At 35.9% G+C, this 15,956-nt stretch overlaps 1 long non-coding RNA gene across 1 annotated transcript in view; it reads right to left on the reverse strand.

The window, feature by feature from the left end:
* LOC132516996 (uncharacterized) overlaps nt 1-15,956 on the reverse strand; it is a 285,768-nt gene that overhangs the window by 213,769 nt on the left and 56,043 nt on the right. The gene's annotated exons all lie outside the window — the stretch shown is intronic.

Consider the following 15,956-nt stretch of genomic DNA (forward strand, 5'->3'; position numbering starts at 1 on the left):
ATGTCCCCTAATGCTTTCCACTGTTTGAAGAAGCTGTAGATACGCAAATGGCCATTCCACTCAAATCCTCCTCAGACCTAAGTATCCTAGTGGCTTGATATCAGTTGCTAGATGTAGTAAGGCAGTTGAAAACAGAAGTACACTTGCATTTATACAAGCCTGGCATTTCAGGGGGTTGATACTTGCTTATGTACTCTTACCAAACATGCTCTGAATACAAAACAGAGCCATAGAAAGGGTCCTAACCTCAGATCTCTAGAAAATTCCTCCCTTAGGAGTGCTAAACCCATGGAAAATGACTTAGGAAGATCCAAGTTCAGGCACCCAAAATATCCATCCCATTCCTACTCAAAAAGGTCAGCGTGGGGCAGTTACACCATGATTAATCATTACAGTTATGGGAAAGCAAGGTGGAAGGGAATCATTTTTCTCCCCTGAGTTCATTCATCAACAAATATTATTGAGTGCCTACAGTGAGCACTCAATAATATTTGTTGAGTGAATGAAGGAAACTCAAAGGAGAAAATTGCTCCACTCCACTTTGTATTCCCCACAACACTGTATGAAAGTTCTAGTTGCTCCGCATCCTGGCTAGCACTTAGTATTGTCAGTATTTTTTTTTTATTTTAGTCATTCTAATAGATATATAGTGGTAACTTGTCATGGTTTTAATTTGTATTTCCCGAAATGGCTAATGATGTCAAACATCTTTTCATGTGCTTATTAGTTTTCATTATATCCTCTTGGTGAAGTGTCTTTTGTGCATTTTTATTTGAATTATTTGTTTTCTTATTGCTGTGTTTTGAATTCATTATATACTCTAGATACAAGTCCATTGTCAGATCTGTAATTTGCAAACATTCTCTCTCAATTTGTAGCACGTCTTTCCATTCTCATAAATGTCCTAATACAAGAAAACATTTTTTAAAATAAATTTATTTATTTATTTTTGGCTGCATTGGGTCTTTGTTGCTGTGTACGGGCTTTCTCTAGTTGCAGCGAGCTGGGGCTACAATTCATTGCAGTGTGTGGGCTTCTCATTGTGGTGGTTTCTCTTGTTGTGGAGCATGGACTCTAGGCACGCGGGCTTCAGTAGTTGTGGCACACAGGCTTAGTTGCTCCACAGCATGTGGGATCTTCCCAGACCAGGGCTTGAACCCATGTCCCCTGCATTGGCAGGCAGATTCTTAACCACTGTGCCACCAGGGAAGCCCCAATGCAAGAAAACTTTCAAAAAATTAAATCCAATTTATCCATTTTTTCTTTTGTGGTTTGTGCTTCTGGTATGATGTCTACAGATTCATTACCAAACCCAAGGCCAACGTAGATTTTTTTTCTTCTGTTGTCTCCTAAAATGTTTAGTTAGATTTTTTACATTTATATCTACCATCCATTCTGAGTTCGTTTTTGTATAAAGTATGAAGTTTACATCAAGAAGTTTTGTTTTCTTTTTCAATCTGACTGTGCAGTTGTTCCAACATCATTTGTTGAAAAGACTATCTCTTCTGCATTAAATTGCTTTTTCACCTTTGTCAAAAACCAATTAGCCATATTTGTGTGGGTGTATTTCTGGATTCACTATTCTGTTCAATTGATCTATATATCTACTGCTTTGCCAATAACACACTACCTTGAATACTGTAGATTTATAATAAGTTTTTAAATTGGGTAGTGTGATTCTTCAAACTTTATTCTTCATTTTCAAAATTGTTTTAGCTATTCAGGTGTCTTTACCTTTCCATATAAATTTTAGAATCAGTTTCTCTATATCTACCAGAAACTCTGCTGGGATTTTATTAGTACTACATTAAATCTACAGACTCATTTAGGAACAATTGATATCTTTACCATGGAGTTTTCTAATTAACAGGTAGGTCTTTCTATTTATTTAGGTTTTCTTTTATTTCTTTCATAGGGGTTTTGTAATTTTCAGTATACAAGTCCTGCACATGTTTTGTTAGATTCATACCAATATATCTCATTTTTTAAAATATTTTAAATTGTATTGATTTTAAAATTTTGGTTTACAGTTGTATATTGCTAGAATTTAGAAATAAGACTGATTTTGTGTGTGTGTGTGTGTGTGTGGTACATGGGCCTCTCACTGTTGTGGCCTCTCCTGTTGCGGAGCACAGGCTCCAGACGCGCAGGTCAGCAGCCATGGCTCATGGGCCTAGCCACTCCGCAGCATGTGGGATCTTCCCGGACCGGGGCACGAACCCGTGTCCCCTGCATCAGCAGGTGGACTCTCAACCACTGCGCCACCAGGGAAGCCCAAGACTGGTTTTTATGTATTGAGCTTATATCCTGTAACCTTGGTAAATGCATTTATTATTCTAAAAGTTTTTCACAGATTTTTCTGCATAGGCAATCATGTCTGGGAATAGGAACAATTTCTTTCTTCCTTGCCAATCCATATGCCTGTTATTTCTTTTTCTTGTCTTATTGCACTGGCTAAGACTTTCAGTATAATGTTAAATAGAAGTGAGGGGAGCATAAGTCCTTGCCTTTTCCCCCATCTTAGGTATAAAGCATTTGGTTTTCCACTATTAAGTATAATATTATTGGTAGAGTCTCTTGTAGATAACTTTTATCAGGTTAAGGAAGTTTCTTTTATTCTAGTTTGCTGAGGGTTATTCTCATAAATAAATGTTATATTTTCCCAAATGTTTTACTTCCTCAATTGATATGATTTTGTGGATTTTCTTCTTGAGATTGTTAATAAGGTGAATTACACTGATTGATTTCCAAATATTGAACCAAACTTGCATTCTCAGGATTAATACCACTTGGTTCTGGTGTATGCTTCTTTTTGCATATTGCTGAATTCAACTTGCTAATTTTTTCTTAAGGATTTTTTGCAGGTATGCTCATGAGAGATATTGATCTGTAGGTTTTTTTGGTAATGTCTTTGTCTGATTTTGCTATTAGTATACTGTTGACCTAATAAAATAAGTTTGAAAGTATTCCATTTTCCTCTATTTTTCTGAAAGAGATTGTGAGAATTAGTGCAAATTCTTTTTTAAATGGTTCATAGAATTTGCCAGCTGCCAGTGAAACCAACTGGACTTGGAGATTTCTTTTTCAGAAGATTTAAACTACAAATTCAATTTCTTTAATATTTATGGAACTATAGAGGTTATCTATTTAGCTGGGGTAAGTTTGGGGAATTTGCTATTTTCAAGAATTGTTCCATTTCTTCTAATTTGTTGAATTTATGTGAGTAGATTTGTTTGTTGTATTCCTTTATTTTCCTTTTAATGTTTGCAGGGTCCATAGTGATGTCCCTTCTTTTATTCCTGATATTAGTAATTTGAGCCTTTTCTCTTTTTTGTTTGGCAGTCTTGCTAGCGTTTTGTGGATTCTACTGATCTTTTCAAAGAATCAGCTTTCAGTTTCCTTGATTTTCTCTATTATTTGTTGTTTTCAATTTTATTTTTTATCTGCTCTTGTCTTTATAATTTCCTTCCTTCTGATTTGAGTTTAATTTGCTCTTTCTCTAGTGTCTTAAGTTAGAAGCTTAAGTTCTTGATTTGAGACCTTTCTCTTTTTTTAATATGTATATACACATTTAATGTTATAATTTTCCCTCTAAGCACTGCTTTAGCTTCATCCCATAGTTTGTATTTTTACTTTTACTTGCCTCAAAATATTTCTTAATTTCCTCTGAGACTCCCTCTTTGACCTATTAATTATTTAGAAATTAGATTATTAAATTCCAAGTATTTAACAATTTTCCTAATTAGCTTTGTTATTAATTTCTAGTTTGATTCTATCATAGCCTCAGAACTTAATTTGTTTCATTTCAGTTCTTTTCAATTTGTTTTACGATCTAGGATATAGCCTATCTTGTTGAATGTTCCAGATGCACTTGAAAAGAATCTGTATTCTGCTGCTGTTGAGTGGCATGTTCTATAAATGTCAGTTAGAGCCAGTTGGGTGATAGCATTCCTCATTTCTTCCATACCCTTACTCATTTTCCATGTATTCATTATAACTATGACTGAAAGAGGAGTGTTAAATCTCCAAATATAATTGTGAATTTGTCTCTTTCTCCTTCCATTTCTGTCAGTTTTTGCTTCATGTATCATAGAATTCCACTATTAGTTACATATACACTTAGTATTTGTATGTATTCTTGGTAAATTGATCATTTTAACATATATAATATCCCTCTTTATCACTGGAAATTTCTTTTGCTCACTTTGATATTAATATAGCCATTCCAACTTTCGTTTTATAAGTGCTTTCATGGTGCATCTTTTCCCATCTTTTTACTTTTACCTTACCTGTATCATTATTAAATTAGAATTACCTAGGTGGACTAGGGAATAAAAGAATGAAGAAAAGAGGAAAAGATCAGAAAACAGGAATTATGGCATATCTATATTCTTACTGAGCATTAGAACTTTTCTTTTCCAGGCCTCAAGCCAAGACTTCTCCTGGAACTCCCTCTGTCTGAGCTATAGTGCTCAATTCTAGGTTTCCAGGCGTGAAACACTGAATTGAGGTCAGGGTATACCAGAGGGGGAAAATGTGGTAAATTCACCACCAATTGGATTGTACTTCAAATTCTATGTTGTTCCAGTTCACCTGCTGCTATATACTTTTCAGAATCTTTCATGCATTCTGCCCAGGTTTTAAAATTCTATTCAGTGGGAGAGAAAGGATGAAATAAGTTTACTCATTTCACTCATAACCATAACTACATCTTTGATCTTTTTGTAAAATGTCATACCTGAAAGTGGTCTATATAACTTCCGCCCTCATATCATTGGCCAGGACTCAGTTTATGTTCCCCAACCATTTGAAGAATGCCTCCCTTCTGCTGAGAAAAATGGAGACAGAGAAATGTAGACTTTGTTTGTCTCCAGAAAGAAAAAACAGTATGGTGAATGGGTAGAAATTTTCTGTACCTTTTTGTCACTGAAATATTTCATTCTTTTTTCCACACTTAAAACACCCCACCCAAGGAAGAAAATCAAAGTCCCAGCCCGTTGCTGAATCCAGCTCAACATTCAGGATCTCCAGGTGGTATTCAATCTTCCCCTTGGGCTGGTAACCTATGACTAAAAAGACAAGTTCTTTGCTTCCAGCACACCTAATATTCAAAAGGGGAGCAAAGACATGATACAAAAATGTTACCACTTTAAAATTGGAAATAAGAGGAGATACATAGCATTCTCTGGTCCATAGCAATTCTTAAAACCCTACAGGTAAAAAACTGTGAAACCATTCCCCACGCCCCTATGCCCTACATCCTGCAAGAAGGGGAGATTCCTTGATTAGGGCCTGATTTTAAACTCTGGGAGGAGATCCCTTATCCATTTTTCTTCACCTCTTGCCTAACTGCAACTTTGGTCAAGTATATTCTACAACTTCAGCAGATGGGTATGAACCCACCAGCATACCAATGCTAGAAAGTGAATAGTACATTCTTAATTGGTACCAACTAATCTGAAATAAGACTTTCAAAGGGGAAGGAAACCTTTATTCTGATAAAGCATTTATCTCAACAACTTGGAAGAAGAGGAACAGTGGAGTTGGAAGAAGGTATACTGAATAAAACAAAACCCTAAAATGAGCCCAGGTCTTTTCATTTTAAGTGTGTGTGTGTGTGTGTGTGTGTGTGTGTGTGTGTGTGTGTGTGTGTGAGAGAGAGAGAGAGAGAGAGAGAGAGAGAGAGAGAGAGAGAGAGAGAGAGAGAGAGAGAGAGAGAGTGTGTGTGTGTGTGTATGTGTGTCTTCAAAAGAAGAAATACATTCGGTCTTAAAAACCTTTCCACACAATTTTGAGCTTATAGTTTTACATCAGCATTGAAAGGATTTGTTGAAAAAAACTTTTTTTTTTTTTTGTCTGTGCTGCCCAGTATGTGCGATCTTAATTCCCCAACCAGGGATGAACCTGTGCCTCCTGCAGGGGAAGCATGGAGTCTTAACCACTGGACTGCCAGGGAAGTCCTGAAACAAACATTTAAGTGTTCATCTTGAAATCCAGGACATAAACATTTCTGCTTGAAAATGATTTTACAGTATAAAGTTCTCCAATGCTTTGGCTCAGTTTCATGAAGAGTATTCATATCTTTTATTCTTTTCTAAATATATGAAACTATTCCAAGTATGAGCATAAAAGAAAACTCATGGATTATCCATTTATTTTCATTTATTGCTCCTCATTTATCTTAATAGGTACTTGGAATAAATGTTTTGTATTTTGTGAATCATTTTTCTTGTATTTCACGTCTTTGGTACTGTTTATTATGTGCCACATCATATTAGGACTAAACACTAGTGACTGATTTGGTTTCACAAAATCCATCCCAAATGCAAAAGCAAAGCAATGTGTAGTGCTTATGGAAATGGTACTTTTTATATTGTTTTCTTTTACTTTCTCCATGCAAAAACTAATGATTTAAATTCTTCATTTTTTTCCCATATGAGTACAATTTTGACTTTACATGCTACAATCAGGCTAAGTCACACATACTCAAGATAAAAAAGAGAAACTAGAAGAAGCAGGATCTGTGAATTTTGGAATCCCCTATACACCAACCAATTGCTTTGCTGTTCAGAAGGGAATGTTGATTTGTCTGCTCATAGTCCCTTAGCTCGGGAGCTGGGGAATAGTGAGGAAGGGCATTGATAAAGAGGGGAAAAGAGAAAAGCCAATGACATTTTTGCAAGTGGTTAAAGTTTTCCTGGATATATTTTAAAAACTCATGAACAAGTTGCTTATTAATATTCATCAGCTGACCATTATTATCATTATCTGAATCAACTCATTAATGTACTCAACAGTCAAAATTGAGTTGTTTGTATTAATGGAAAAGAAAACTAAATTCAAATATCTATATAATTATGTAGAAAAAATATTATGGTCTGAGAAAAGTATTCCTATAATCAAGGTTTAGTCCCATGCTGGAAATAGTATGATTTTATCCTCTATCGATATAGAAAAAAGTCACATCTTGAATAGAAGATAATATCTTATACTTGCACAGCACTTAATACATTTTCTAGTATTTTCACATATCCTCAAAATAATCTTGTGAGGTCATAAAGAAGACTCTTGTGGCACACATTTTAGAATATGGAAATCTAAGGCTCAGAGAAGCTGAGCGTTATGCCCAGTCACAGGGGGTCCAAAGTTGTTTCTGAGTTCTACTCGGTGCTCTTTCCCCACACCTTGCTAACTGTCAACGTTACTCTTCTACCATAATTGTCAGGCTTTATTTCTGAAAAATCCTATGATAAGTGTGGAAATAAATTTATTTCCTCTTAATAAATTCTATGTTTCTATTTGAATTCTCTCTTTTATATAGATTTGGATTTGTTTTCAAAATCAAATATGCTCAAAAATATCATTTATGCTTCAAGTTTATTTAAAAATCAACGTGTCGACTATTTTCAGCAACTGAAACTCTGTCTCATTCTCCAGCCCATTTACTTGATATAAGTGTGGTGTTGGACCAGCCACCTAACTCCTTTAAGCCTTGGTTTTCTCACCTGCAAACTGGTAATACTAATGCCTCTCACAGAACTGCCATGGGGTTTACACATGACACATAATTTGACACTCAGCTCAGTGCGTGGTAGCAAGTGTTGGTACAACCAGGATTTGACCCAAGTTTTTCTTGCTCTAAACCACATGCTGAACCTCCACACTACAGCAGGTTTGTGGGGACATATTGAGGAATAAGAATAGAAGAGTAAATTGGAGTCAGATTGGGGAGAATATAGCATATTAAGATAAAATATTTGGGCTATAAACCATAGGCAGTAGGAGCCATTGGAGATTTTTAAGCAGAAAAAAAGTTAAAATCAGAGGTCTAGGAAAATTATTTTGGAGACATGCATGGATAGGATGGATTGAAGTGATAGTGTATGAAATTTGATTCATTGGAAAGACACTTTTTCACTTTTCTTAATGACTGATAATACAATCAAATGAATACAAATTTTTCATAGCATGACAATATTCTCCTAATTTCGTAAGAAGTCAAATTAATTCATAACCTCCCTTAATTATCAATTCTTACCTTTAGTAATTGGTCTCTGACTACTCCCTATACCAAAAGAAAGCTAAGAAGAGAATGAACAAACAACAACTGAAGTGATATCTCACAAAAGGAAAATCAAACACAATTTTGGAGCTAGCCTTGATTTAAAAAACCAATTTCCATGAGGAATGTAAAAATACAATATAAAACTGGAACACTGACACCTACAGATAACTTCTGTTTTAATAACATTTAAAAACAGGTTTATAATAGCATTGGAAGATTTAGCTCTCTCTAATCTAGAAGTTTTCACCACTAAGTGTGAAGGCCATTTTTTAATATTTAGAATGTTTACAATTATTATAGTGAAGGTAAGTTTAGTATCTGCTGATTAAAGAAAATAAATTATTATAAAAAGTTACTATGAATTTGTTAATGCTTTTAAATAAATTATATCATTTACAACAGCATCAACATATATCTTTTAAATAGCAGTGTATGTATGTAAAGGCATGTCATTTAATCAATCTACATACAATGCCCAATATTTTTATAAATTCAAGGACACTTTATAAATTCAGAGTCACCCAAGAGATTGAAAATCTCCAAATTATCTTATAAAATAATATTATCTTAAAAAATATCAAGAGTACCCGTCGTTGCAAACTGTGAAAAGAATAAAAAAGCAAAATTCTCTTTTCAATACAATGAAACTGCTAATACTAGTAAGTAATATGCTTTTCATAGTTCTTTCCAAATAGCAATATTCTTCACTTACTCTTCTGCTCTCATCCCATCTTCTATCAATATTTGTTCTAGGGACTAATTTAAAATCTGAGGGTCATTCATTTTATTTGTTCTCTTAACATTTTCTGTGAGCTTACTATGTGCCCAGCAGAAATAATGAGCTAACCAGTCCTAGTCCTTGCCTCACAGAGATAACATTCCAAAAAAGATAGACAATATTCCAAGTATAATACAAATAAACATTTCTGATAGTGCCACGAGGGAAAAGCACAAAGTGCTAGGAGCATAGAGGGCAGGGGAACTTGACAGAATTTCAGATTGGGAGTTGGTCAGAGAAGAATTCCCCTAGTAAGTGACTTTTGAGCTAAAATTTGAAGGATGAGTAGATGGTACTAGTAAAAATAAAATAAAATACTAGTGTGGGGAAAAGCATTATACCACTGAAAAGTTAAAAGGAGATCAGTATATCTGGTTTCAGTAGTAGGGTGGGTCCACAGACCAGAACCAGATAATATAGGATTCTGTAAGGCACATCAAGGTATTTGGTCTTTACCTTAAAAGCAATGGGAACCCCTTCTGGTTCTTTTGTTTACCAGCTATGGGATCAAGACAATTCATTTACCCTCTCTGTGCCTTAGTTTACTCTTATATTAAATAAAAATAATAATAGTAACTACCTTGTATGGGTATAGTGATGATTAAATGAGATGGTATGGGTCTAGCCTTTGGCACAGTGCCAGACTCATGGTAAACACCATTTAATGTTAGCTATTTTATAACAGTGTTATGCTTTTTCTCACTCTTTTGCTTTTGAACTAGTTTGTATAGCTTTTTCCAAGTATACCAATGAGATCTTTTTCTTCCATTCCACTGTCACCCTATTGGATAGTCAGGGACCCATCTTCATGTTATTTTGTTTATGAAAGTTCAAGAACCTCATGTATATGGGAATGGAGGAAGGAAGAGAGAGGAATGAACTTGAGCTCTACAGGAACCAAGCAAAGTCTTCAAACAGAGATGAGTGTCAAGCCCAGTCAATAGGGGACTTACTGCCTACCGTGTAAAGAAAACCTTCATCCTATGCCAGTAGCACCAACAATAAACATCGCTCTTGGTGATGGGAAGGTGAAGTTCTCCTACAGGTAGAGGCTGGACTGACTCTGGACACAGACTTCTGCTCTTCCCATGCTATCTTCATGCCTAGTCCCCCATCTCTCAAGCACACCAATGTTTCTCTCTCACTTTATGTCCTCTCTCATCCCTCATCCCTTCCCCAGACTAGAAAGTCTTTCACTAGTGTCAGGAGGCATATTAGTCAGAATGATTAATGCTGGTCAATGGAAAAACAAGTGCAAAAATCTCAGTGGCTTAACACAAGGCTTATTTCTCATTCACAGTGCAGTTCAATGTGGGTCATGTGGACCTCTTGGCCAACTACTCTTCAAGTTTGAGGATCCAGGCTGCTTCCATCTTGTGGCTACACAATTTGGAGCATGTGACTTCCAAGGCCACCAAAGAATAGGAAAAGAAGACTAGCAGTTGATGCAGGATGTTTTTAAAGATCAAGTCTAAAATAGTGTACATCATATTGACCAATATTCTATTTTACAAAACTTAGTCATATGGTCCCAAATCTACCTACAAAGGAGGCTAGAACATGTAACCTTTCTGGATGGTGAAAAAAGACAGTATAAAGAACATGAAACATTGTCTTTGCCAGTGGGTGAGGGTGTCTTACACTTTCTCAGGATGTTTTGTATGTGCCATGAGTGCCCTCATGTCCAGCAAAGCAGACTGGTAGAATCACGAAACACTCAAACCTATGCTTACTCTTACCATTCCTGGCTAATGAAAAATGTTTTCTCATCATTTTAAGAGAGGGGAAATGAAGATTCAGGGAGCAACGTGGGGTCAGCAACAGACACGTCTGAGGAACCTCAAGTCCTAAGAAGAAAATGAACTCAAGGCTTCCCCACGAATGGCTGTTATCATGTTTAGAGACCTTATTATATTCAAATCTTGATATTAACTGGATATTTGAATTTACTTCATCAACCATTTATGGTACACCAACTCTAAAACCCCTATCATCAACCACAGTTTTACAAAGACAAAACATACATAGACCCTGCTCTCAAAGAATTTATGGTCTAATGGAAGGAACAACATTTAAACAACTAAATGTAAGAAATTTTGATTATTTTATCATTATTTAACTTAGATATTTATTTATGAGTTGTAATCAGCCAGAAGTTTGGGGAGTAGCTCTCATGTCCTAGGCCCCAAATTACTGTATAGTCTTCAGGGAATTTGGTAACAGCTGAATGATAAGGAAATATTTTATTTAATTCATGTAATTAAATGAATTACATTTAAAATAAAAAAATTTTTAAAGCCATTTCTAACTGATACCTAAGATGGAAAGTTTAATTCCATATGACTAGGAGACGCAGAAGAAGCCCTAAAGAACCCATTAGAAAACCACAAGAGGGGTCTGAGGGCCCAGAGATGAGCACCAGTTGAGAATTAATCTGTGGAGCTCAGCTTTTCTTCCTTTAAGAAAAGGGAGGTTGATCATTGTCAACTCATTGCTAAAATGGCAACTTTTATTATAACTTAAATCCTGCTAAATAAAGTTAACTTTGAGTTCCACCAACCAGTAGAATCATACAACTGGAACCAAAGAAACTAAAATGCAAATGTGTATGGCTGCTTTTGCTCTTCAAAGTGTCTGTGTTCCAGAAGCATCAGCAGCACCTGGGAGCTTGTTAGAAATATATAATCTTGGGTCTTGCCCAAGACTTACTGAATTAGAATTGCATTTTAACAAGCCCCCAGCTGATTTGTATGCACAGTAAACTTAGAGAAACACTGATATAAAAAAATTCGTCCCTACATAAGTTTGGAATAATACTTCCAAGGATCTACAGAGATTTATAATCTCCAAACATGTATACTTTGCTTCAATCTAGCATTTTGCTTTTGGTGTTTCCCATCTATTATGAAACAGATGAAAATTCCCTACACAAATAAGCAATATGCTTCAATTAAAATTGTCTGAATTTTAGCATTTCTAAAAACAGATGGCAAAATATTTCAATCCATGCAAATGGGTTCAAACAAAAACAAGAAGAAAAACATTAATGAAAATGGGGGAGAGCACTTCTAGGTAGACACAAAGGTTTATGACCTTAAATATTGTGTATATGTCAGTAAGTGTAATTTTTTTCTTTTTGGTGGTTTTCTTTCATTACTAAGGCCACAGAATTTCCCACAAAGGCACAAATTAATAAATCTTAAGTATTCTAAATTTCATAGGAATTTGTGAGTGATGGCTGAAACAGACAAAAGTTGATTTTCAAAAATTAATGTCTTAAAGCAGCTCTCCTTATTGCAGCCAAGTACTCAGACAGGAGGATGAAAAGGAGAATGGAAGAGAAATTTTTCCAAGATTTCTATTCCTGGGAGAGGAGAATGAAAGGAGTAGGGAATGCCAGAAGTGTTGGAGGCCACTGACCATCAATTTCCAATCCTTTTCATCATAACTCAAAACAGCATATTATTGTATAAACTGGATATTTATATATCCAATATATAGCAGATATTTCTATGGAGGCTTTTTACAACTTGCTTCTACCACCACATTACCAACTGAGCTACTCTTGCTAATGTGATGCATTTTTTTTAATTAGAGCAATTTGTTTTGTAGGATGAGCGATACCTTTCTGAAGATCCCATTCCTGCTGTTTCTGAGCCTCTTCGCCTTGAGAACCCTTCTGCACCAGTGAGTCTAAAGCTAGTCTTGCTTTGAACAGAAGCAGACTGCTGCATTTCAATACTAAGACTACTTCAAAATCATGTTTTCGTTTCCCAGAAAGAGTATTTTAAAATGCACTACACTTCAGTGGCTGCATCCTGCCTGAGCCCAGCACCATGGAGCCCTGAACGAGCTCTGGAAAGGACTCATTTTCCTCCTTTTGCTGAAAGATAAAGGTGGGTCAAGGGGTGAGCCCCAGGGCTCTCTTGGAGTCATATCCAATGTGTCATGCCTGGTTCTTTACCATGTCCATGCTCTGGTTCAGCGGTAACTGCAGGAAAAGGCTAACCCCCATCCCAATATTCACAGCCAATGAGAGCAAAGCCAGGGGACAGCTGATCTGAGAACGCTCTCTGCACAACTTCTGAAAGAAACCCCAAAATTTTACCCCCTTGCCTCACCCCTTACACCTCTGCCCCAAGGGGAAAACCTTAAAATTTCTACCTCAGAGATCTGGCTCCACAAGGAATTAAGCAAACACTTCTAAATAATAACAGAAGAGTGAAATGTAACACTTCCATTCTGAAGAGTCTATAGTGCTTTCATATCTGCTTTTTCAATTACCCATAGAGATGTTTTAATTTAACATTTGGTGGCAGGAAATCTTGAAAGAAGAAAGTGGTAAGTAGACAGATCTACATTTTAAAATTGAAGAAGTGGTGACTTCAGATTCCCCAGGCTGTTATGCTTGTTCTGTAGCATTTTATTTTAGATTCGTGCTTCTCTATTACTTTAGGAAGAGAGAAATTTACAAAGTACACAGTAGGCAAGGATTAATCAATTTTCACAAAAGGATTTTTCACGGGTTTCTTTAGTACATATTAACCTTGTTTTAGTTTACAAAATTATTGAGTATAAAGTAGACAAAGAGTATGATCACCCATCACTAGCAACACCTAAACTAAATCAAATTTAACAAAGATTATTGAGAGGTATTCTTTACTTTCAGGTATTAGGCTAATAAATAACTGTTAAGCAGCTATCACGCCAGTGTTAAACGCAAGATAAACCAAATCTAGTAAGATACACGTTCTGCCTTTGAAGCTCCCACAGAGCCACACAGAAGTTCAGCACTGCAGCCCACTAGGTGTGGGTTCTCAGGGCAGAGCTTCTGTTCACAACCTCACCGGTATTGTATCTGCTCCAGGTGGTTTTGAGGGAGCAGCCAGACACAACGACTCCCTTTCCTGCTCCCTCTTCTTCAGCCCTCAGGCCTCCCCATCAAAACTGCAAGTAACCAGCTGGGACGCTAGGAAAATGCCCAGAAGTCCTCTGGGAGAGGAAATTAATCATTGTAGCACCAGTTCTCTTCACCTCTGACCCCAGTTGTCTACCATCTGTTCACTTTATTAGGAAGTTGAAAAAGGAGAAAAGATAATAAAACTCCCAGATGTATTCACTGGCATCTATTGTAAGAAATCTGAGCGTGGGTGTTAGAACTAAGCATGTAACTGGAAAGTTAGAAAGTTAAATTCTCAGTTTGGGGTTGTTTTCCTTTCATCTGTTCATGACAGCACACTCTGTCCTAACATGTACAATTGAGAACCCACTTTGAAGACCACAAGGCACTGAAAAAAACATTCTTAAAGTGGGGAAATCTACAGTGTTCAAAGTGGTAAAACCAGACACCCAAAATAACTATTCGTTTTACCAAATAAATAAATAAATAAATAACCATTTTAAGCTTTAAAATGAGTGAGATGTAATATTTGTTGAACATTTATTATGTGCCAGACATTGGGTTAAGTACTTTACGTACCCTTTAGTTTTCACAAGAACCCTCTGAGGTAGGTACTATTATTATCTCTGTTTTACAAATGAAAAAACTCAAGAATGGAAAGGTTAACCAACTCACCCAAGTACACAGCTAGAGATTGATTTGTGGAGCTAGAATTTTTTTTAGCTCAACCACTAAGCCATACTGCCATATCATGAAAGAATATTTCTATGAAACATCAGAAAATGTGAGATTTGAAATCACCCACAGAAAAGATTGTGAAGGCTACTCTCATGTAATATCTGAGCAAATGAGAAAAGCAGACAACCATCCCTAACACTTACTGAGCATTTGTCATATTCTAGGCACTATGGCAAGCACTTCATGTGCATTTTCTCATTTAATTCTCACAATCCTATTAAGAAGGTTGCTATTGTTATTCCGACACCCATTTAACCAGTGAAGAAATGGAGGTATGAAAGAAGATCACACTGTGAACCAAGACCACAGGATAGATTTGAACTCAACTCTGAATCCAGAGCCAGAGGTTTCACTTTGGAATTAATATTTTAAACAAGATCATGCATGAGTAGGGTGGGGTTGAGCTTGAGGATATCTCAAACACTTAGGAGTTTACAATGTAAAGTACTTATCTTTTCTTGTTTTAAAACTACTGATACTTCTGTGGTGATTGTACAGGTTTTTCATGAGAAGATTAATAAACTAAGAACTTAAAAAAAAAAGAAATACTGACACAAGCAATATAACCCATCCATTTCTCTTTCACTTAACATTCTAATCACCAGATTATTGCCTTTGGAGAAGGCTCCTGTATCTAATAAATATTTGAAGATACATCTTTAAAACAAGGAAGTTACCTAACCCAAAGCACTAACTCTAACAAGAATTCACCATCTATTTGCAGTCCTGACTTGCGCGTCTGGTTATGCCATAGATTCAGGGGCACTGGAGCATATCAGAGGCATTTATGAGCTTAAGGTGCTCCAGGAACTTAAGATACAAAGCAAGGCAGTCTAAGAATGTCACATTTTTGTTAGGCAATGTCCTTTCCTTATGTGAGTTTAATTAAGACAACACAATCCTTACTTTTAAAATAATAATATATAAATATGAGAAAATTCTAACGGAAGCATCAAAATATTGAGTGGGTAGAACAGACTCTTATTTCCCTTGAGTGGCTAGAACAGTCTCTCATGTGAGTATCTAAACACCTATTTAGATCATTCAAATGCCATACACGTCAAAACACTCCAACTTAACACTTCCTTTGAAGTCACGACAATCAGTTTTTTATTAGTGTCATTATTTAGCATTTCTATAGCACTTCACTTTTGACAGGTGCTTTATAATTATTTCTACTCTTGGTTAACTCCTACTCATTCATTAGCATGCAGTTACTTTCCCAATAAAATATATACATTCGTTGACAAAACTGAATCTAACCAAAACCAAGAGGTTCTTATATCAGAATTTCAGACAAACATGTATCCACAGGACAAATGAGGCAGATAGACAGATGATAGATTGATAGATGGATGATAGGTAGATAGGTAGATAGATAGATAGATACAGTGACATATAAGAAAATAATTCCAAGAATCAGTAACATTCTTGTATTCTTGTCTTGGTTCAACTGCAGCTTGGGATTATCAGTC

Source organism: Lagenorhynchus albirostris, chromosome 1 (assembly GCF_949774975.1).
Source record: "Lagenorhynchus albirostris chromosome 1, mLagAlb1.1, whole genome shotgun sequence".
In the NCBI taxonomy this organism is placed as follows: Eukaryota; Metazoa; Chordata; class Mammalia; order Artiodactyla; family Delphinidae; genus Lagenorhynchus; species Lagenorhynchus albirostris.